This window comes from Perca flavescens, chromosome 8, assembly GCF_004354835.1.
Source record: "Perca flavescens isolate YP-PL-M2 chromosome 8, PFLA_1.0, whole genome shotgun sequence".
Taxonomy (NCBI): Eukaryota; Metazoa; Chordata; class Actinopteri; order Perciformes; family Percidae; genus Perca; species Perca flavescens.
In genome coordinates, this window is record NC_041338.1 from 22192399 (window position 1) to 22217495 (window position 25097).

General features: G+C 39.5%; 1 protein-coding gene across 1 annotated transcript in view; it reads left to right on the top strand.

Annotated features, from left to right (window-relative positions):
- The first annotated feature begins 9119 nt into the window (after window positions 1-9119).
- megf11 (multiple EGF-like-domains 11) overlaps window positions 9120-25097 on the top strand; it is a 77638-nt gene continuing 61660 nt past the window's right edge. Inside the window, exon 1 of the mRNA XM_028585147.1 lies at window positions 9120-9336. The gene's annotated coding sequence lies outside the window, so the exon portion shown is untranslated. The remainder of the gene's footprint in view (window positions 9337-25097) is intronic.

Genomic DNA, 25097 nt, shown 5'->3' on the forward strand with positions numbered 1-25097 from the left:
CAATGACAGCAGCCCATCACCTTCCCTTATGAATGATGTGTCAGCTCAACCTGTACTATGTATATTAGACATCAAGCACAACTTGAAACTGACATTTTTACAATCTGCTCTGAAATCTGTGTCCTGACAGACACAAGGCCACTGAGCCGTGCTTGGTTTACCAAAAGCATTTTACTGCCAAAATCATCTTTTCTATAAACCAGGACTGACAGAGAGGAAAGATTGGTCATGTCCTATCTCGAGCCCATGGACAGGAACCGTGTGAATTCTAAGTTGCTTTTGACAAATTGGGTTGTGGGCACTTGAGCATATCAGACCTGACTACAATCCCAGTCTCCCACATGGACCATAAAACATCTACACCAGTGCGTTTCCTTCCTGGGGGTCGTACTGGAGATATTGCTTAAGAGTTCAAAAGCTGACATGGTTGGGAACCACTGATCTATACTCTCCAAAATAATATTTTGTTACTACATTTGTGGTAATGCCAAAGCGTCTTCCAGACTCGGTGGGAGGTGTTGCAGTTTTTTTTGTTGCCATTCCTACGTCATATTTATTTATTTAAATAAAATAGAAAATCATAATATCATCAAAAGTGTTAGCAAATATACTTTTTGTATTGATCTCTTTTGTACTGCCCTCTATCTCTGTATGAAAAGAGAGAGGAAAATTAAATCAACAAAGTGTTAAATAAAAGTGATAGAAAATATATAGAGATAACGACATAAAAACTAAAACGAATGACTAAAAATTAAAGTTCATTCAACTTAGAATCTGTATTGTATATATATCTATATTGTAACGCATGAGAACAAGCTGATTATAACAGCCCCTTTTCTCTCAACCCCCCAAGTTGGGTAAATGTAAAATGTTAACAAATCTTAACATACAAAATATGTACTGACTGACTTTGACTTTCATTTCCAAAATTAAATCTTCTACTTCTAATTTAGACAGCCTTCCAACTACATTTTTAAAAGCGGTATTCCCCAGTGTTGGTCCTTTCATTTTATTCATTATTAATAGTTTGCTGATGTCTGACATCTTTCCAAAGGGTTTTAAACACGCAATTATTCAACTGCTACTTAAAAAATCCAATGTAGATCCCTTTTTACTCAGCAATTACTGTCTGACCTCTAAATTATAGTTTTATCTAAGGTACTGGAGAAAGTAATTTCAACTAAATGAATCTCTTTTATGAATATCAATAGTACTTTTAGCAGGTTTAAGTCAGGTTTTAAAGCTTGTCATAGCACAGAAACCGCCCTTGTGAAGGTTTCTAATGACTTGCATTTTACAGCCGACAGAGGTGACTGCTCAGTCCTAGTGCTTTTAGATTTGTGCGCAGCGTTTGACATTATCGACCACCTGATCCTCTTGCACCGTTTAGAAAACTGGGTTGGTCTAAGGAACAACATTACAATTGTTACTGTCTTACCTTTCAAATAGAACCTTCTTGGCCCTTCAATTGTGGGGTTCCTCAAGGGTCCATTCTTGGCCCACTGTTTTTTTTCCATATACATGCTTCCTCTCGGCCACATCATTGAGAACCATGGTGTCTTCCATCACTGTTATGCGGATGACACACAGTTATATGTCCCTCTCCAGTCCAGTGACTCCAGTAGCTTAAATAACCTCCTTGTCTGCCTTAATGATGTCAAGTGCTGGATGTCGCAAAAGTTTTTCAAATTTAATGATGACAAAACTTAGATTATAGTCACCGGTCCAATTAACTCTCCCAGCCTTGTTCACAGCAAGCTTGGTTCCCTCACAAATAACATGAAGCTGACTGACAGAAATCTTGGCGTATTATTTAGTGCTGATCTTTGTTTTGATGCTCAAGTAAAGACTGTTGTTCAAGCATGCTTATCCAGCTTAAAAATATCTCAAAAATCAGATCTTTTCTATCTCCATCTGATTTGCACAAGGTTGTACATGCTTTTATTTTTTCACGCCTGGACTATTGTAATGCACTTTATGTTGGTATCAGCCAGAGCTCCCTTCACTGATTCTTACTGGTGCAGAACACTGCAGCACAGATTCTAACAGGCACCAAGAAATACGAACATATTACTCCCGTATTAGCCAACCTACACTGGATGCCCGTCATGTTCTGTATTGATTTTAAAATTTTAATGATCACTTTTAAAGTATTGAACGGCCTCGCTCCAAATTAAATTTGGATTTTTGGATAAATTAAATTTAGATTTATTGACCCCCTATGTGCCTGGGCGCTCGCTTAGATCAGTGGATGCAGCTCTTCTGGTTTTTCCAAGATCCAGGCTTGTAACCAAAGGCGACTGGGCCTTTGCTGTTAGAGCCCCTAGACTCGGAAACACTCTTCCTACTGAAATCAGACACGCCACATCATTAGCATCTTTTAAATCCCTTCTTAAAGCTTTCTTTTATAGGAAAGCTTTTATTAATATTTAATACACTGTTGGGTTTTATCATCCCTCCCTGCCTTGCCCATTTAATATATGTCTTTGTACACTTACAGGTATGTATGTATGTGTATGTGCATATATGTATGTGTGTATATATGTATATTTGTACCTCTTTTATTTTTATTTTACTTCATTGTTGTTGGCTGTGTTGTTCTTGGTTTTATTTGCTGTTTCTCTTTGCTGTTTGCACTTTGTAACCTTGTTAAGAAAAGTGCTATAGTTTATTATTATTATTATTATTATTATTATTATTATTATTATTATAAAGGGGTTATGGACGTATAACCACTTTATACAAATCTTATAACGAAGATTTTGCTGTCTCAAGTGCTACCTGCCAGACTCCCTGTTTGAGCTCATTGATCCTTGCTACAGATAACTCATTATCAATACATGCATAATTTTTGCTGCAGTCAATCCAGCTCGCCATAATGTTCTCCTAGACATGTTTAAGTACAAGTTATTATAAATTATAATATTCCATATTTTCTCATTTACTTCCACTGGTAATCATGCAGATGCAGAGTCTTATTTACCCAGTTTTTGAGATACATGATGATGATACTGTCTCTGAGATTTCTTCTCCACCCCAAACACAGGGGTGTATGTAATTTAATTTGTGGTGATCTATACATTGGAAAATTACACTTAAAGTCCTCAAAGGTGAGCTTGTTGTTAATTCAGTTGGAGTTCCACTCAACTTCAACCTGATCTTATCTAATCAGCCACAATAACTGAAAACATGTGTGGGTGTTTTGGGCTACTATTCATCTAGATTTTGTTAAAGCTCCCCTCCACTCAAAAATGTGTTTTGCTTTTTGTTACTTCACTTGAATGTTTTAGCTGTACTGTGCAAAATAATGTACAGTATGTTTAGAGTTTGTTTCCATACTCATCTGCTGAAGGGGAAGGTTAATCTGTGCGCACCTTTAAAGGAACACGCAGACTTATTGGGACTTTAGCTTATTCACCGTATCTTCCAGTTAGATAAGTCCATACATACCCTTCTCATCTCTGTGCGTGTCGTAACTCTGTCTGACGCACCCACTGCTAGCCTAGTTTAGGACCAATCCTGGAGGTAACCGGCTCCACCTAACCTACTGCTCCCAATAAGTGACAAAATAATGCCAGCATTTTCCTATTTACATTTTGTGATTTGTATAGTCACAGCGTGTACAAATAACAAGGTCACAAGAGACGCAGCCATCTTCTAACGTATAGCTACTGGGAACTATATTCTCAGAAGGCGAAGCACTGCTACTTGGGTGGAGTGATTAGTGCAGCACCTAAAAAGCACCATTGTTACTCTGCTCCTCACCATGGGGCTTCTCAGGTGCTGCGAGCAAATCACTCTGCCCAAGTAGCAGAAGTTGCAGTGCTTCGCCTTCTGAGAATATAGTTCCCAGTTTGTGTATACGGTTAGAAGATGGCTGTGTCTCATGTGACCTTGTTATCTGTGACTATACAAATCCCAACATGTAAATAGGAAAATGTTGCCGTTATTTTGTCACTGATTGGGAGCAGTAGGCTAGGTAGAGTCAATTACTTCCAGGATCTGGGCTAAACTAGGCTAGCGGTGGATGCGTCAGACTGAGTTACGACACGCACAGAGATGAGAAGGGTATGTATGGACTTATCTAACTCTGGGGGATACGGTGAATAAGTAAACGTCCCAATAAGTCGGTGTGTTCCTTTAATCCTCATTTAAGATGAGTATGTATGAGCATGATTTTGTGACATTGTTTTGAAGCGAATCATGGTCCAGTATGCAACTTACACAAGTGTGATTTGGAAAAGTGAAACCTCCAGTGCACAAACTGTACACTAAGAATACATTTTTCAGTGGAAACATCTTGTGTCCATCAGTTAAACTTTTTATATGAATAATAGAGATTCTGGATTTATCAATGAGGGAGAAGGAGCAGATGTCATTTAAAGATCTTTTAACAAAGTAATTGATTCTTTTTTGTGTAGAAAAACCTATCAGACTCACATTATTATTGAAGTAGAGTATTCTTTTTAACATCTTAACATGTCTGGAAGGGATCTTTAAAAAATTCAGCAGCAACATTTCTTTGCAGTCAGTGTCCTTGATTCTGTGGATAATCCACATACCTCGCTGTCAAGAGATGTTATGAGGATGATGTCTTTGTTAGAAGTAGTTACAATAAAAAGTTGACTGTGAGGTCTGTGGATTATCCAGGGATGCTGCTCCAGAATGTCATTTTTAAAAACTGTGAACGCCACAAATAAATCGACATTTATCTCCACTTTAAAATAGTGGCAGCAGACATCTCAGAGACAGATATCTCACAAAACCTGGGCAAATAAAAAAAAACAATTTATTGTACTGTGTGTAGCTGATGCGGACGTATATCTTTATGGCTGTATACATAATGCGTATTTACTGTATGTTAGTTGATCAACCGTAGCTGTAAATTGAACGTTTGTGAATGCTTTTTCTCTTGTGCACAGGATAAATTCATATGTTAATCTGTCTTTAAACCCCTCCTTGAATTACTGTCTCCTGATTATGTGAAATTAAATAATGCATTGTTTGTAATTTGGACTGACCCTTTAACCGTCACAAAGGGGGAAATAAGTATTTGACCCCTTGCTGATTTTGCAGGTTTGCCCACTTACAAAGAATGCAAAAATCTACAATTTTAATCATATGTACATTCTAACAGTGAAAGACAGAATCCCAAAGAAAATTCCAGAAAATCACATCATATGAATTTATTAAAATTGATAACCATCTGATGAGGAAAAACAAGTATTTGACCCCCTGGACAAACAGCAAGTATTCTGGCTCCTACAAGCCAGTTAGTCTTTCTTTAAGACACAGCCCCAATCTGAACCAATTATCTACATCAAATACACCATCCTCACCTCGTTACCTGTATAAAAGACACCTGTCAACACCCAAACAACCAGCATCCAACATAACCACCATGGGCAAGACCAAAGAGCTTTCTACGGACATCAGGGACAAGATTGTTGATCTGCACAAGGCTGGGATGGGCTACAAGAGAATCGGAAAGCAAAAAAAAAAAAAAAAATCAACTGTCGGTGCAGTTATCAGGAAATGGAAGAAGCACCAACCACCGCCAACCTCCCTCGGTCTGGTCCTCCACACAAGATCTTGCCTCGTGGGGTGTCCCTGATCATGCGAACGGTGAGGAATCATCCCAAAACCACAAGGGGGGAACTGATGAATCAACGGAAGGCAGCTGGGACCACAGTTACAAAAGAAACGGTTGGTAACACACTACGCCGTCATGGATTGAAATCCTGCAGTGCACGCAAGGTCCCCCTGCTCAAGAAGAAACATGTACAGGCCCGCATGAAGTTCGCCATTCACCACCTGGACGACTCAGAAGAGGCCTGGAAGAAGGTGATGTGGTCAGATGAGACCAAAATAGAACTTTTGGCCTCAACTCAACTCGTCGTGTTTGGAGGGCAAAGAACACCGAGTACAACCCAAAGAACACCATCCCCACCGTCAAGCATGGTGGTGGCAACATCATGCTTTGGGGGTGCTTTTCAGCCAAGGGGACGGGACAACTCCATCGTATTGAGGGGAGGATGGACGGGGCCATGTATCGTGGAATTCTGGACCGACATCTCCTTCCCTCAGTGAGAGAGCTGAAGATGGGTCGAGGATGGGTGTTTCAGCACGACAACGACCCTAAGCACACCGCCAAAGCAACAAAAGAGTGGCTGAAGAAGAAGCACATCAAGGTTCTGGAGTGGCCTAGCCAGTCTCCAGACCTGAATCCGATTGAAAATCTTTGGAGGGAGCTTAAAATTCAAGTTGCCAGGCGACAACCTCGGAACCTGAATGATTTGGAGGCTGTCTGCAGGAGGAGGGGCCAACATCCCTGCCGAAATGTGCACAAACCTTGTCACCAACTATAAAAACCGTTTGACATCTGTGCTGGTCAATAATGGCTTTTCTACAAAATATTAACATGCTGTTTGTCCAGGGGGTCAAATACTTGTTTTTCCTCATCAGATGGTTATCAATTTTAATAAATTCATATGATGTGATTTTCTGGAATTTTCTTTGGGATTCTGTCTTTCACTGTTAGAATGTACATATGATTACAATTGTAGATTTTTGCATTCTTTGTAAGTGGGCAAACCTGCAAAATCAGCAAGGGGTCAAATACTTATTTCCCCCACTGTACCAACTTACAGCTCTAGAGTTTGAGTCCAACACTATTAACTCACCAGACATTGCTGTGCCATGAGGAGGCAGCAGATGAGACATAAAAGGAACTGATGCACTGATCGAGGACAAGCAGCAGTGCTGGAAAACCAGAATACGCTATGTCTTGTTTGATGCTGTGGATTTGTTGCCTCATCCACCACTACTTTGTTTGGGGAGTCAGGGATTTGTGGTAAGGGATTACAGCAGGCCACAAAGGCAGCTTCTGAAGCAACCGATAACAGCAGCCAGTTGCTTCGGCTGAGAAGAGAGGCCAACAGTTGGGGTCCCAAAGATGCAAATGTTTGTGCAATGACTAAGACAGAAATGTTGCCACAGGATGGGACTGCTCGGAGAAGTGGATACTGTGTTGCACTGTTTAACATGAAAATGCATACTATTTATTTTTCATTCAGTGGTTGAATCTCATTTTGAGTGTTCGAGATTCCCTCCTCGATTGGTTCAATTCAATTCAATTTTATTTATAGTATAAAATCTTAACAAGAGTTATCTCAAGACACTTTACAGATAGAGTAGGTCTTATTGGTCCATTCAATATTGGATACAGAATAAAATTTACATAATTGTTTCCTTCACCTTAAGCGTCCTCCCCGTGCTCAGGATGGAGTCAACTCAGGTGCAGTTGAAAGCAGACTTCTTAAATTAATTTCCCCAAAATTCTGTGTATTGTGTGTTTTCTTGAATAATGGCTTGCAAAGGTGGAGGCAAATCTTTAAAAAGGATAACAGTAATAAACTATGCATGAAAAGGATCAAAAGAAAACAAAGGAGAAACCAAGGAGGGAAAATACAAATAACTTTAGGAGAGAATTTTTTTCAAAACATAATTTGTTTGCAGATCCTTGAGTGTTGTAAGGAATTTTCATATTTCATACAAAGCATGTCCCTTAGCCAGCGGCAATGGGAAGGTGGAGCTGTGCCCTTCTGTTTGGGTAAGATAACTCAGCGAGCTAATACGGAAGCAAAAGCAACTGTGTCTTCTCTTACTTATGGACACATGTAGTTTATCTGGAGCCGCGCCAAAGACGGCACACAGAGGACTGACTGCATGCCACGCAAACACATTTCTGATAAAGTGCAAAAACACAAGTCCTACACTCAGCTGCATTGAGACAATAAAAGTACTTAGAAATAATTGAGACATAAACACAGACACACACACACACACACACACACACACACACACACACACACACACACACACACACACACACACACACACACACACACACACACACACACACACACACACACACACACACACACACACACACACACACACACACACACACAGGTTATTCAGTTATAGCCTAAGTTCCTGCAGTTGTCACGAGCCTTTGTAGCATATTGGACATGAATTTAACATAAATTATCAATCACAGAGCCCTTATCAATATTCCTCATTCTGAGTCTTGAACTCATTAGTAGATGAATATTGTGGGGTTCACTGCTGTCTTCATGTACCATGTCATGTTCTCATGCTGTTCTAATTGCAATGCAATGTAGATGTATTGGAAGATTAGGTAATTACTGTAAAATCTTATATTGACCCTTGGAATGTATACTTCTTTTAGAGCGAAATGTGCAAAATATTTGTTGTTGTTATTTTAGGGATTTGGGATGTTTGACATTACGCGTCATCACTGAGAAACATCTGAAAACATAGGACAGAGGGTCTAATGCTTCTTTGTTAGCTGGAAAAGAAATAGGTTGTGAAAACCTTTTGATACATTCAAGTGGTGCAGCAGAGTTTTTTTGTTGAGGCCAATAGCAAGATTTAAGTGGCTGCAGAGGTATTAATTGGTGGTGCAGATGACTACAGATCTATTCGTTGTTAAGAGCCATGCTGGACGTGTGCTGTTCTTATATCCTGAGCATTAAGCTGTGGACAATACTTGTTCCATTCCCTGTTGTGTCATGTTTTACTTCTCAGTTATCTTGTCATATGTTTTGTGTAACCTGCGGATTACTAATACACATTTGGTGCTCTAGAGAGTGTTTACAGCAGCAGGACAGTGTATGTGGGCTGACTCAAAACAAACTAAAGTGCCCGTGATTATTGTAATGAAGGAACATGTCACACAGTGCAACAGTGTGTCTCATTGATGTGTTTTGTGTAGTTTTTGCTCTGTGGCACAGAGGAATTAAGCTACAGTATTTCAAGCTTTGGATACTTAATTTAAGTTAATAGGATCAGTTCACTGCTTCTTTGCCATTAAAACAAGACAACTATCTTCGCATTTTTAAAGTGTCCTACAGGTTATAGGAATAGTGTGTGTGTGTGTGTGTGTGTGTGTGTGTGTGTGTGTGTGAGATGGGTAGGTGGGTGGGTGGGTGGTGGTGGTGGGGGGGAGCATCATCAGCATCCGCGCCCACGACGTCACCAGAGTTTAAAGTGGGCCGCGCTTTACCCGGTGAAGTAGAGGAGAGAGAAGAGGGATGAAGCAGCGGCGGTTCCTCTTACAGCACCTGACTTCTGCTCGTCGCCGTGTATTGAACAGTGCTGGTTTAAACTCCAGAAACTACCTGCTTCAACCTACCTGCATTTTGAGTTTCTCACTAGGCTAATTGAACATGGGAGACCGTGTTGCACCGTGGACCCTCTGAATTCTGTTTTGTCGAGGGCGATAACTTTGAATCTCAAGTCTCCCGAAGGGTGAGTTCAAACGCATTTCCCAGAAAGCCGAACAATAAGGGCTTTGATTTAATCGGCAGAGGAGGCTAATGATGCTGCAGCATGCATGTCGCCACCATCGACAGTAGCCTATCTGTGGTTAAAAACATCTTCGCAGATGTTTGTTAAAAGAGATAAATAGCTTTTATTACTATATTTTTGTTTGAGTCGTTGAAGCGGGCTCGCAGTAACTTGGGGCGCAGTCGTTTGGCATTTGGAAAGCGCTGCTGTTGGCTGGTTGATGTGACAAATTGTGCTTTCTATTTAATTAGGCTATTGGCGAGTCTATCCCATTGAAATGTGCGTGCTATGCCAAAGAGAAGGGCTGTATCATCCCGGAGAGTTTTATAATTCTGCAGACATGTAGCCTATTGTTGTTGTTTTTTGCACGGCTCGGAGCCTGCATGTTCTGCCAGGAAAAATATTAGTTTGAAAAAACTGAGATTTAAAAGCCGATTGTTGTAATGCGCTGAATGCTAATGAAGTGCGTTACAGTAGGATGCATAATCAGTTGGTTCAATAAAAGTTATTTATGTAATTATTTATGGGAATGTTTTTTTTCTGTTTCTGATAAGTTTGGTGAGTGATTATTATATTGCATTTCTTGGTTCACATTAAATTATTACATTTGACAGTACGATTGGTTTAAGTGAAGCCTGTGTGACGCCAATGTCACAATGTCTTTCTCAGTCCAAGACTAATTTCTCGATAAAGGTTTAAGATAATTTTGTGTCCTTCAAAGTCAATGATAAGAAGTGAATCTAGCAGCTGTGATGAAAATGTTGATTCATTTTAGATTGAAGACCATGTGGTGTGTGTTATGTCATTTTTGAGCCACTAGATGACAACAGAGTGCAAGCTAAAGCAGCTGATTAAACTTGCATTAGTCTATTAGTCAATGAGCAGATCTGCACCATGGTTCAATAATGGAATCATTAGCCTGCTGCTGTTGATAGCTTTTTCGTGGAAAAAAATAAACAAACCCAAAGATGGCTTTTGTAAAAAGCAATTCTATTTATTAAATCACCTGCAGATACAGTACATTAGGTGCACACATACATACACCAAGCAACTGGAGCCCTACAGTAGATACTGTTTTGCTCTGTTGGAGCTGCATACATTGTAGCCCACACTCTGCATGGGTTCCCCGCATTATAGCAATTTGTCATAAAGTAATTTATCATAAATGTACCTTGGCAACAACAATGCAGGTTTTGTTTTGACCCTGATACTGACACATTTTGGCTATACAAGATACACATAAGACTATGTTTTCAAAAATTCTGATTTGCTTTGATTCCTTTATTTCTTTTAAGTCTGTGGGTCTTTAATCACTTCCCAATTTTAACATTCTTTTTCCTCTTATAACTACACAAACATGCACAAATACATAATTCACATCATGCAAACTCGTGTTTAACTTATAATTACTGTTTGCCTTTCTTATTAAGAAGTTAGATGAGCTGTTTCACAGTCAAAACTATTTCAAATTCACCAAAGCAACAAACAAAGCCAGTTGTGATTTCAAAATAACAGAAAATGCTGTCAAAAAAGTTGACTAAATCCACATATTCCTTTTTTATTATCATCATTGCTGTCCTCTGAAAACTGTATCTCCAAAATGTCAACTTTCCCTGAGCATAACTGGCCGCTTTGTTTTCTGCTTTGTGACAATGGCAATTTTCAGCCAACTCAATGGGTTTTTAAATTGTTTATTTATCATAAGAAAAAGGGTTTGTTTTCCATTATCTGGTCAATGATCTTAGTAAGTAATTTAATTCCCTTATCGTGCACATTTACACAACGTTTTGACACAGCAAAGGACTGTGGGTTGGATTCGAACCCAGGCCGCCGCAAAGGACTCGCTGGCTATATGGGGTGCACGCTCTACTGGGTGAGCTAGAGGTCGCCCCTACTATAGTAACATTTGTAATATTTGTATGTGTGGCACATTTATGTGGTTGAAAAGACATAGTTTTTTTTATCAGACCCACATCCAGTAGTTTCAGTCTGTTGGTGGATGGCATGCACTTGCTGAAGAGCTGTTACATGTTCAGTGAGTTTTAAAGTTATTTTCCCCTCTAATAAAGTGTCTTTTCATCAAACTTGTGATCTGTAGGTTGTTGTATACCATCTGATGGTCCGGGATGATTCGGGTTGGTTCAAACTGCGATTTCATACAAGTTTTTCCTGCGATGAGAGGTCATGCTGCCAGAAAACAAATTGATACTCAGTTCAGCCTCAGCGGCCTTAGCTCTCAGTAGAGCCAAGGACGACATTTGCCTCTGAGATGCCGTGAAATCTGACGTTATTTAATGAGAAGTGAGTGGACACATCTTTGTCTCATTTTCTGAGCTCTTCTAAAGCGACAGAGCCTTCAAGGGCACCTAAGTGGCTTGTGCATTTGGTAGATTTTTTGTGTGTGTGCACTTTACAGTCTAGTAAACCCTTTCAACTGGAAATCCCGATGTTTGGCTCAATCAATATGTTTAATTAGTGCTGATTAATGAAAGAGTGTGGCTGTGAAAGGCAACAGCTTCAGGACACATTCTATTGGCAAACAGAGAAATTGCTCTCCATAGTACAAATTTGATTTTACAACAGTAAAAGCCATTCACATTGTAGATTGGACACATAAAAGAATATATGAGAGCTGTGTGGAAATACAATTTACATTTCTATTGGCCAGGATACACTATTTCATTCTTTAAATACCTAATTAATGTATTTAAGACTTGATCAGCCGCTGGTTTGCACCCATGCAAGCTCAATAATCTCTAAATCACATGTGAATTTAAATATTTTAAAATAATAAGCAGATATGCTGAGAAATAATTTTACCCACAGGCCAGATATGTTGTTATTTGTCAGTCTTCAGCAGACATCGAGATATGCAGTATATACTGTGTGCCGTAGAAAAATGAGTGGGTTGGGTCCAGTTCACAAGGGCAATTCTGAGAGTTATAAACTTGACACTGATTTTTATGATCTAGTGGGTGAACCTCAGTATCCTGAAATATTTCAAGGCAGCGTTTCTTCCAGAGTTTGTTGTTTTGAACACTGTTCTCTGTCAAAGCCCCTCAAAAGTAGCAGCTCCAATGACCTTTATTCTGCAAATGAAGCTGTTTTTGCTTCGTGCTGACTGATAGATCTTTATTATTTCAGCAAAAGTGCACTGAGCATTGAGCAAATACCCTGGAGCCATAGAAACTACATTTACAAAAGTTAATTAAATATATGGAGGCATAACCTGGACTTTGCTTTACTTTTGAAAGCTGTGACATTTACATTTTGCACATCTGAAAAACAAAAAACCAATATAAAAAAGCATACACTCACATCTTATCTCTTATATATCTATGTAAACATATTTATGCTGCAGCCTATACACACTGTATTAATTGACTGTAAAAGCAGACATAGGCCTGTTTTTAAGTCCTTTTTGTCATGCATTTTCTTTTGGTGCGAGTCTGGACTGTAAAGAAAAATCATGCTTGTGCATGATTTGCATCACAAAAGAAGTTAAATAAGTGCAAAGTGATGCTAAATGGTTAAAACAGCATAGCTAGCTGACATCAACAAATAAGAAGAAATCTACAATTTAGATTAACTTTCAATTCTATGTTCGCGGTCCCAAAGGTCTGACCATGTCTGCATCTGATTACACTTGCTTGCATGCATTTAATTAATAATTTGACAATGCACGGCATTGATGTCGGTCAGCCAGCACTCTGCAGGGGAATAGATTGCCTGAGCCTGATATCCAGTCACGGCCTCTTAGTGAGGCGCAGAAACGATGAGCTCAGGCAGATTTCAGATACAGGAGCACCAGTGTGGAGCTGCGTTAATCCCCCCTCCCTCAGGTGCAGCCGCTCCTGGGGAGGAACGCCACAGACTACAGCTCCCCACCGATGCATGGCCGCGCTCTGATTAATGCACTCATCAGTTCTTTTCTTGTTTGTTTTAATGACAAGCATGTCCCCTGTGGGAATCTGGTGACTTTTTGCAAATACTGCTGATGCATCTGCTTACACCTGCCACTTTTTTTTTTTTTTTTTCCTTGTCTCGTGAAAGGACCGTTACCATAAAGCCTGAGTCTTTTGACATGACTAGGTTGTCAGTGGAAGTGCAGAAAAACAACATGACACATTTTCCACTGGAGATACAGGAAATACATGAGCTGAGGAAATGAGCAGTGATAAGATCTCAGCGTGTTGGGATGTGTTGTGCTTTGTTGTGCTTTGTTGATAAGGCTATTATTCATCATTATGCCTGAGACAGCAAAAATCCGCTCCTCCATCTCAGACATATGCTTTGTACGCATGGCTTACTTGCGACTTTACATTTGCAGTTAAGTTGTGCTGGCTTTTAATTACTGTTAAATATTATTTCCTCACTTATTTAGACTATAGAGAAACCAAAGAAATTCAATCTAATCTTTTATTTTAAGAACTGAGGTTGTTGAGCGGAAGAATTGAAATATGGTCCTCTCAGAAACATACTCAAATTGAATATTTAATGTTAATTTGACAGCATCAAAAAGATACTGAGAGGCACTAAAGAGTGTTTTTAAAATGTTGAGAACATCTGTTAAAATGGATTTGATTCATTATAAAAGTCCCATAAAAATGGTATGTAGTAGATGATTCATAACTGGGATCCAAGAGCGAGGCCATTTTTATTGATAAATGAGACAAATCCCAACAATACCCATTCTTATTAAGAGGTTAAACAAACTCAAATATTCCCCAGCAGTGTGGGTGTGAACTTTGCATACGTACCAAATGTTTTGAAACTCAGATTGTTTCCTTATTATCAAACAATATTTTATCAGAAATCAGTCATGTACAGTACATAGGAAAGAAAGATCCAGTAAAGGTACAATGAATTTGCTTGAACGAGTTTTATACTAGTCTTAAAGAAATATGTAATTAGCATGAAAGCTGACCTGAGCATGAACTCTTGAAGCCACCACATTGTTACGTAGGTGTTTCAATAAGTACCCCGGTGAGTCCTGTACTGTATGTCTGAGTAGGCTAGCTGACATGATAATTATTATTCACATTTCATATTATACAGTAATTCTGCAACATGATCTATGATGGATGATCATCATCCTGACAAATGCAGACATGGGAGAGTTGTGGTCATGCCACATTTCGCTGCGTATATTTGATTGATGATTAAAAGTGGACAAATGATTCACTGTGCTCAACTGTCCATTAATAGTGTGATGCCTATTAGAGTGTGATACCTTGCCTCTGGCACCTTTCAGAAAGGGACCTCATCATCTGTGTGCACTTCTGGCCTCCTCTGTATCTGATTCAGAAACAGAGATGCTTGCTTGCATACACTCAACTCTATTACCACGTTGCATGGATACCTGACATATAACATATTACTGCCACATCTCAGCCACATGCTGTGCTACTCCTGTTTAATAAATGTTACAGATGCATCTTCTCCCGGCCTGTCCGATCACTTCTAGCAAGCAAACTCTGGCCCATTTCCCAGTCTATTGATGGATCTTTGTGCGAGTGAGGCGCTTTGAGCCCTATAACATAAAGCCCCTGCGCTTATTCAGCACCCGGGTACCTCGCTTGTGATCAATGGCCAACAGTCAGGACAGTGAATGGAGCACAGATTGAACCACATCTGGGATTTGGATGCTGAATAACTGCCCACTCAACAGGGGCGGCTTATGAATAATACATCAGGCAGCCAAGTGTCCCAGGTCGCACTCTGACCTGCCCAGAGAGCATGAGGTCAGGGCACAAATGCTTGGCACCAACACAGCAGTCCTGCCTGCTCCGGCCACATGGGAGAACGGAAAGAATAATGGCTGAAAAGGTAGCAAGTACAGTAGTGAGGGTGTCGAGGAGATGTAGCAAATCTTATAGCAATTATCATTTTGGTTAGGTTTGCATAGACTTTTAGGAGTATTTTTATATACAGCACAATGCTGTGTAGGTTGAGATGGCGAGAGCATCAGACTGCATTACATTCAATTTATTTTGTATGTTGGATGCATGGTGATATTTACACTATTGTGATATATAACACAATTACATTGTAGTTTTTTTTTTACGCTACAGAGAAATAGAGATACAGGAAGAGTTTTAACAATGTGATCCTATTGAAGAAGATGATTTATATAGAACACGTTTTAGTGCATTGTTTCTTCAGCCCAGTGGTTAAATTCTGTATCCTAATGATTGTACAAGCAGATTCCTAATGCCTCTGACTTTAGATTCATGTGTATTCTCAATATCAGTTACATTTTGGCTTCATTTGAGTCTGTTAGTCGGTGATGAATATAGGCATCTTCTTTGTGTATTCATCAGGCAGGCTGAACGGAGCGCGAAGCACTCCTCTCTTTTGTTCATTTTTTAAAATGCATTCAGTCTAAGTACTGTAGGCGTGTTTTGCTCAAGGGGATTCAAGGACATTTAAAAGGGTATGGTGGCAAAAATTTGGCATACATGTTTAATGGAAATCCGGTTGATGGAGCTCTCATTTCACGAAAATGAGGTCACCTGGTTGCACGACAGCCGGGTTTAACGTGCTGCAGAAGCACATTTCCAGATTTAATAATCATGATGGTAAATCATTTCTCTTTTCAGTCATTGACTAGTGATCCAGAAGGTTAATGTGCTACACTAGCAGAGGGAGCAAACTATTGATCTAGAGAGGAATGTGGGAGCTTTTAGTCATTAATATTCTATTCTTATTGGTTATTTTTAGAAAAGCAATTCCACTCAAATATACACAGATTCTTCTTGTGAGAGATGCCACAGCATAGTCTGCATTTCATTGATTGTTATAATACCAAACTACAGTACATCAGTGATGTAACATTAACTCCAGTACTGTACCCAAATACAATTTGGAGGTACTTGTAGTTAACTGCTACTTCACACTCCATTTTCTTTACTTTTCAGATTAAGTTTTACATAATACCACTATGTGATTACTTTATAAAAAACAACTTTTTGACTGGCGACCCCTTGTACTCGTCATGTTTCAAATCTGTCTGTGAGTTGTTGGCAGTTCCACCAAAGAGACATTTCCCCTTTAAACTTTTCAGATGGTTTCCTTTCGATACCAAATTGTCTAATATATCACAACAAATCAAAGATTACAGAAAAGTTATAAAATGAAAACAGATTTGTGTTCTTCTTTTCTCTCCCATTAATCCTCTCATGATCCCTCAGATTTATCTTGGGACCCTTTAGGGGGTAGGAAATGGTACTTCCCAAATGGTACATAAAGCAGTAAAGTTTTGCTTTACCATGACCAGCTACCACAGTTAAACTGCTGCTTACACATTGATGCATCAGATTGATGCATACTTTCATATATAATAATATATCAGTCACAGAGGCCATTTTACTGCAGAACCAGAGAATTTACTTTCATACTTTTAGTACATTTAGCTAATAATACTTCTGTACTTTTACTTAAGTAAGATTATAAATGCAGGACTTTTCCTTGTAATGAAGTATTTTTACATTAATGTATTCGTACGTTAATGTATCTGCATGCTTCTTTCACCACTGCGGTACATACAATTACAGTATATGTTTTCCTTAGGGATGCACTGAATCCAGATTTTTGGGGTTTACGCCGAATACCGAATCCACTGGTTAAGATTCTGCCGAATCCCAAACCGAATACCGAATTCTACTCCCATCCTCAGTCCATTAACACAGTAAAAACATTAATGAAGTAAACAATGTACACAGCCTCTAAAATAGTTAAATGTAACAAGTTAATGTTGAATTCACACGCTCTTTTCACATCGTAGGAAAGTACATCACTATCGCCAGATAATTGGCAATTAACCAGCGTATGATGAAGGCATGTTGGGTGGGTGAAATTAGAAAACTAACATTAGCTAACAAGCAGCCGATGGCCGTATGGTTGCTCCGCTCCCACTGTAGGGAGACTCATTTGCCGAGAGAACAGCTGACAGCCCGGGAAATGGACTGTCTGGTTAACACAAGTTTTTAGCTGTGACTGTCCTTCCTTTGCCGTACCTGAAGTTGCTGCATTTTGGCTGCTGTCTGTAGATTCCTTCATGCACAACTCATATTCTTTCGAATGTTTCATATGCAAATGTTTTAACAGCGGTGATGTTGTGTATGGTATGGGGTCCTTGCCAACACGAGACAAATCGGCATTGCAAATTGAACTTGTAGCTCGACTTGAATCGCCTTCTTTTGACTGAAAGTACTGCCAAACAACACTTTTTCTGCTCACAAGTTCCATTTTCATTTTCTCATCAGTGGCGGCTATATAATAATAATAATAATAATAATAATAATAATAATAATAATAATATAATTATTATTATAATGGTTATAGATGGTTTCATCAAGAGGCATGGCCAGCAGTACATTTTCTTTGTCACGGCACTTCCAGTCAGCCAGCTAACTTTTCCATACCAGGAGAGCTGAAAAGACCTGTTACTTTGCCCTATCTTTTGCGCTAAATCAATCTTAGGTGTTGATCTGCCCTGCTGTTTCTCCTCGTAAGGAAGACTTTCAAATGGCTTTGCCAAAATCAGGTTGACAATATTAGCATTGTCTGCCATCGTGTGCAGTTTACTAGCTGGCTAGTTCACCCCTACAACACTAGCCTAGGCTACTGTATAAATGAATGAATGAATAAACGATCAAACAAAACGATATTAAACTTGAAGGAGGAAATGTTGGAATTAGGTTAAACTGAAACAAGGAATGTGGTATATAATTGTATGAAATGTATGATGAAAATTGGCTAGCAATTTCACCAAGCAAATACCAAGAAATAGGTTGTAGCAGTTCTTCTTTCGACTACACTAGCAAAATCCGCGATGACTGAGCTGGAATAGCTTTGGCGACTTTTTATAGTACAAAATTTGTATCAATCAAAAGGAGATGCCATCTTTCAACAGAGCCTCCAATCGTCACACAGAAGCCCGGAGTCCAGGCCAGCCCACTCCTCCATCTGTGGGCGGGACATAGTCATAGTTGCATTCATTTTTTAATGGTAAAATATGCTGAGCTTCCCTTGCAGTCTTAAAGAAATCGTTTTCTCACAGCCTACTGCACGCCAAGACCAGCCCTTCAATAGCATTCACACACTATTTCTTTTATTGGCCAGGCGTCCATGCTTACATGTACAGGTCCTATCCCCTGACCAATCCCCTAACCCTAACCTTAACCACTCGAGGTCAAATGCCTAACCCCAACCAATCGAGCTGCTTCGTAGGGCGGGTCTTGGCGTGACAATAGTGGGATTCGTAATTTTGCGAATGGTCCACCTACATAAACACCTTCCCGTAACCAAATACGTCGACCAGCGTACCGCGCGTAGTGCAAGCGTAGGGTTCAGTTTGGTGAAAAAAAATTCTAAGGTTCGGCAGAAACTGAAACCCGTCAAAAAGCCCAGTATTCGGCCGAATGCGAAGCCAAATCCTGGATTCGGTGCATCCCTAATGCATCCCTAGTTTTCCTATGTGTAAGACAATTCTAAAGTGCAGTACTCTTTAAAAAAAAAGAAAAATAAATCAACCCTCCTGTGAGATCTCAGAGGATTGTCTGCACAGAAAGCAAGGTGCATCCAGGCGCAGTGGCTTTTCTTTCCCCGTGTCTGCTTCACACACCGCTTACCCTGCGACATTTGGGACGAGTTTCTCACTGCTTGGCTTCTCACATCTTGGACACTGACACAAAATAAATGAAGACACCAAGAAGACACAAGGTTCAGAGTTGGAAAGGGTTGGTGGCTGAGGTGTGAAACTATTGGGGTGTAAAATTGCCCTGGCAGCCGTGCTGTTGTTTCAGCATTTCATGGCAAGCTGCTCAGCTAGCGTCCTACTTGCCTGTTCAGTGCCTTCTTTCTTGTTTTTCTGTCCACACCATACTTCTGCAAAGTTTGGCCCTCTCTCTGTAGATGATGTTACTTTATGGAATACAGTTATAACTGTCTTGGCTGCTTTGTGTGCTTGATTGTGTGGTTGTGCTTCCTTGACCAGAGCTTCAAAGTAATAGAGTAGTTCCATTTTGTTCTCCTGATGGGAGAAAGCAGAAGGTTCAACAGGCTAATATTCACACATTAATTTGTCCTAAGATGTCCAACTGTTCTCCAGCAGCTGTCATTATTCGCAGTCAGTCACAGGGTGGCTAATTGTCTCTGTGTGGGGAAGGAGAGCCTTACTTGTGCGAGGAGGAGCCTGTCTGGTGCTTCCTCCGGGTGGCAGCAGGAGGCCAAAGACAGGCTGCGGAGAGAGGACAGATGTAGATGCAGAGGGCATTGTTAGACATTTGGTTGTCTGTGATGCCTGGGGTTTGTTATTAGAAGCATGGGGCGAAACATAGTGACTATTCTAAGCAGCAGGCAGAGCTATGTGACATCAGACACATTTTTATTTTGATTCATCAAGTAGTGTTGTTTCACTAATTAGTTTTCTTACGGAAATGTAGGCCTAAAGCTGGTAATTGGTGACATGTTTATAACTGTAGACTCTGTGCCTGTTGTGTGGATAAGGACCCAAATCCAATTAATTACAAAAAATGCAATAATGTTTGACAGTAAAAAAAAAACATTTAAAAATGAGGGCAAAGTTGGTATATGCTCTATTCTACTATCCATATTTGATCATGTTTACTCACATTTGTTTAAAATGTTCTGCTCTTTCTTTGAACCACTTCTGAACAGATGGCTCAACTGGCTCTGCTAGTCTCCTCCCTTGTGTGCCTGATTCTACATTCATAAAGCTAACGTTAGACTAGATTAGTTCCTCTGATGTCCATGAAGCAATTTTTTATTATTGCCTGTGGTTGAAAGCGGGCAGACTGCTGCCTGGGAACACACAGGACAGTGTTTGTCTGCTCTGACAGGCTGCAGAAAGTCTTTGTGGCCAGAGTGAAAGAAATAAAAGTATGAGGAGAGCCTCCCTCCAATGGGCTGTGTCTGGTGTTGGCCTGCCCTGCGGTAAGGCAAGGTTATTCAGATGAAAGATGGTGTTGAGATTAGTGAGCCCTGCCCGAACGCATGGACGTCCAGCATGCTGCACTGCGTGATTTATGAGAGTCATGATATCAGCGGTCGCCACATGAATAAACCATGTGTTCAGAATTAAGCTCCTGTTAAACGACGCACAGCAATTTCCCAGGTGCCTCAACCTCCAAGTGGAAATCACAGTCATGAAAGTTGTGTTGTTGCTGTTATGTTACAGCAGTCTCATGAGACTTGAGCATGTTGATGGCAAAGTGCAGGAGCTGAAGATCTATCAGTTTTAAATCTTCTCTGAGGATTTTCCTAATCGCTGATAATTCCCACGAATTTACCAGTGCTGTCAGAGAGGATGGATGGTTATAAATTCATTAATGGTTGGATAGTTACTTGCAATGCAACCAAGTTGAGAAGGTTTGAAGGCTTACCACAGAAGAATGTAACTCCACTAAATAACGTATTTCCATCCCATAATTTATTCAATGCCATAATTGCTTATTAAATTCAAATGTTAGTATTTAAAGTGTCCTTTTGGGGCTGCTGCAACAAGTGATTATTTTCATTATCGAATAATCTGGGGATTATTATTCTCAATTAATCAATAATCGTTTAGTCGATGAAATGTCTGAAGATTGTGACAAATGGCCATCACAATTTCTTAAACTGCCTGTTTTTTCTGAAGCTGGAAGCAAAGAATGTTTGTCAATTTTTAGCTAGAAAAATTTCTTCAATGATTAACCAGTTATCAAAATAGTTGATTTGAAAAAAGACTGATTGTGTGAATGTACAAGCAATCAAATTATAATTTGTCATGGACGCCTGCAATACTCAACAATTTTTTTTTTTGTATATTGTTCACAGACACTTTCTTAACTGCACCTGCGTTTTTATGTGCACTGAAGAAGACTGTTGAAATGCGTAGGCGCTAAGTCTATTTTTTGCATAGCAGTGTGCCTTAGTATTTATTGGTTATGACTTATTGTCTAATTTTTCTCTTTTTGGTCTCATATGTCCTTGGATCCAAATAGCACCTGCTTTTTGATACCTGCATCAGTGAAGTAGCATTCCTCAGGCAATCCACTGGCTTTTGCTCTCTCTATAACTATTTTTGTATATATTTTCTATTCTTTAAAGATATATAGTCAGAGGCACAACACAGAGCAACGAGCTGTGGTGGCATCAGTACATCAGTACTCCTGGGAAACTGAAAACTGCATATATTGTATATGAATGCTGTGCATGATAATACTATGAATATTGCACATCTCTCCTCTGTCCATCTTCACTCTCTGCTTGGAAAATCAGATGCAAAAGCCCAGAGCTATAACAAGATGGAGGTTTCTTCTTATGTTGTATGAAATACTGTAAACTCACTATGTATGTCCTCACAAATGAGTTGAACTACTGATGTCCATAACCAGAACTAAGAAGTATTATAGTACCATAGTGCCCGGTCCGAGATTGAGAGATTGTGAAGCTAATCCTTAGCTGGATCATGTCAAGCTGGCTTTCCTAATCATTCAAGTGTAATAAAAAGTAAAGTACGAAGGAGTGCATTTTTACTGAGATCAGGTATAAGACATTGAAGCCTGGCTGCACTTCATGCTGTCAGCATTACTGAAATTCTCATAAATGCAGCAACAAACACCCTCTTGGGCTTTACGACTTCAATACGCTTGATGCCAATGCATGTGTTTGGTCTCTTTTAAAGTGATGTGTATATATAGAGAGGAATACAACGAGAAACTAAGAAAAATCACTAACTAGATTCCTTGTTGCCATAAAGGTCACTGTTTTAGAAATAAAACAGGCTAATTTAATGTTTAATTGAAAGTTTTGTCCGTGGTGGAAGAAGTGTTTGAATCATTTCCTTATATAAAAGAAAGAAATACCACACTGTATTCTGTTACTAACAAAAGTCCTGCATTCAAAAGTGTACTTGAGTAAAAGTGCAGAAGATCATTCAAAAGACAGAATTGAAATATTAAAACTTGTAGTTTAAGTATTCCTTAAGCATAATATATTATCTGACTATCAGTATTGATGCATTAGTTTTGTGCTGTTTAGCTGCTCTGCTTGTCAGAAACCAGCACGTCCCCCAACATATTATTGTCCTCCACACAGAGTGTGTTAGAGGCCTGGTGTGTCTATGATGCACCACACCATGGCCTCTCTAATGAGGCTTGACTCTTAATGACTCACAGCCCCTAACAGCAGACAGGGATGGCCAGTACTGGGGCTTATCTCATTGGCACTCTGTGCTGCACGGTTACACCTGTAACCTATAGATCACTCCAAATTAGGTTGCTCCGGGAATCCGTCAGTAGTGATTACAAAACAGATTGAGTGGCCCGCAGAATTTTTATAAAAATTGTATATGAGCTTTCGGCTTGAATCTAGAGGAGAGATAATAGGCTGATCGTGCAAAGACATGTTACATACACAGATGCCCACAACTGATCAGGCATTCTCTCTGTTGCTCCAGACAAGATTGGAATACCGAGCAATGTTTCCTTTGACTGGTTTCCATTATATAGATGTAAATTAACATAAGCAACACGAAACTGAGCATTATGATAAACGAGCACATCGAGCACTAAGATGAGCCTGAGAAGCAGCTGGGATCTATAGATGGGAGGTGAGCTTCTGACTTGTGCCAGTCAGTCATGCCTGCTGAGCATCATTCATGGAAGAGTGCAGGTGCTGGTCAGCCAAGGGGCGTGATGGTTAATTGCATTACACTTTAATAAGTCACACGTTGAAGACACATGGCTTTAATCATGCAGATGTCTCTGCTGATAGGCAGTGCTGGGGACATATGTAGCTCTGGCTCATCCATGTCAATGTTTCTGCAGACAGGTGTCCGATGTTAAACATGGGTGTCTGTGTCAAGATTCACAAGTCCTTATCCTCACATACACTATCCTACGTACACCTTAACACTCTCATACTTTGCACTTGTCTCTCTGTCAATAGCCTAAAAGATGTTGCTATTTCAGCAGTTTGTCAGCGGGATCAGATGTAGCAGCTCAGCGATTGAGAGGGTTTCATAGTCTCAGTAATCAAAGTGGTGAGGAACAGGAGAGAAATTCATTTAAGGGGAAATAGGTTCTCTGGAGAAAATTTTTGTTTGGTGTGACGTGAACATGTTTGAAGTCAAAACAGAAACAAACTGTTTTCGTGGATGTTGGCAAATGCAGGGAGTAGGCATGCAGGAGAGCCCCAAGTGATGAGCGTCACATTGATCCAACTTGTCTGTCTTATGCAGGGCACTTTGTTCACACTTTCTGTATGCAGAAGTTCACTTTGACCCAGTCTACCATTATTAAAAGTTTGTTACCTTTTTTTCTTTTTTTTTAACATTCAAATGTTACAATCCACGTTAAAGGACACAGCAGGGATCTGTTTGGGTATGACAAAATATATAAAGGAGTTTCTTGTCCTTGACATTCAAATCTTTAAAGTCACCAGTCTGCTCTACTGATATATGCGGTGCTGCACATAAATAACAAGTGGAGGTAGATTGTGACCAGATTTGGCAACAGTAACAATAGTGACAACCTTGACAGAAGATTTGATTTCAGATCAGAATTTGCAATAGCAGTCTTTTTTTTTTTTTATGGTGGATCGCAAAAAAAAGCAAAATTAATTCCTGTTCACTACAAACAAAAAACTCATCATGTTGTAAGAAAATAGGCAAATCTGAAGGGTCCTTAATTAAGCTAAGTGCTTTGTTGCATACTTCAGGAGTTAAAAGTTAGAAGAGAAAACTAGGGCTGTCATATGATTACGTTTTTTTAATCGCGATTAATCGCTGAATTTCTATAGTTAATCGCGATTAATCGCGTGTTTTATCACATGATTAAAATACTTTTATTTTGCATTTCAGAATAGTTTTTAAGTACATATAAATATTGAAAAACAATTCTTACCAGTGTATCTTGATTGGGAATCAAATGAATGCAAAGAAAGTGACTTTATGAACTTGATTTTAAGATTTATATTTGTTTATTATTTATTTATTTACTGAAAAATGTGTGAATGTAGTCACACATTTGAATCTAGAGTCAATATTAGGGTTGGGTATTGTTTGGTTTGGATACCGGTGCTAAAGCGGTACTTTTTAAGAAAGTAAAAAAAAAAAGAAGGGTACTAAACAACAGTTGGTGACATTAAAGAACAGCTTGTTTATTGCTACGACCATATGGTCAAAATTAAATGATTTAATAATAATGTAATAACTATAACAATAACTTATTTCACTAGTAAATAGCTGTTGAACAACAAAAACAACCACCAGATGGGAAAAGGGCATTTAACAATAACTTTGAATGCACCACGAGACTGTAGGTTACCAGTTTCATTGAACGCACCATCTGTCTTTTTCCGACAACGGCAGCTGCAGATTGTTACATCCCGGTGTTGGAATCCTCTACAGTGAAATACAAACAAACTTTACACCATTTAGCGTTAGCTGTCAGCATTGTAACCGTGTTTAATCCAGCTACTAGCTAGCGGTAGGCTAACGTTAGCTGCTGTCGAGTGTAGTGTTAACTAGCGTCATGTGCAGCAATGTTTCTGTTGCCTGTAACATCTGTTTCAGAGCATCAGAGAGAAGCACAGGTATATCAGTGGCACCAGAATGAGGCACCAAAATCTGTGTTGCTATTCCCATAAACAGTATATTCCTGCAGCAGCAGGTTGTGTTACGAGGAAGTATGGCAAAGTGCGGCAAAGGGTCA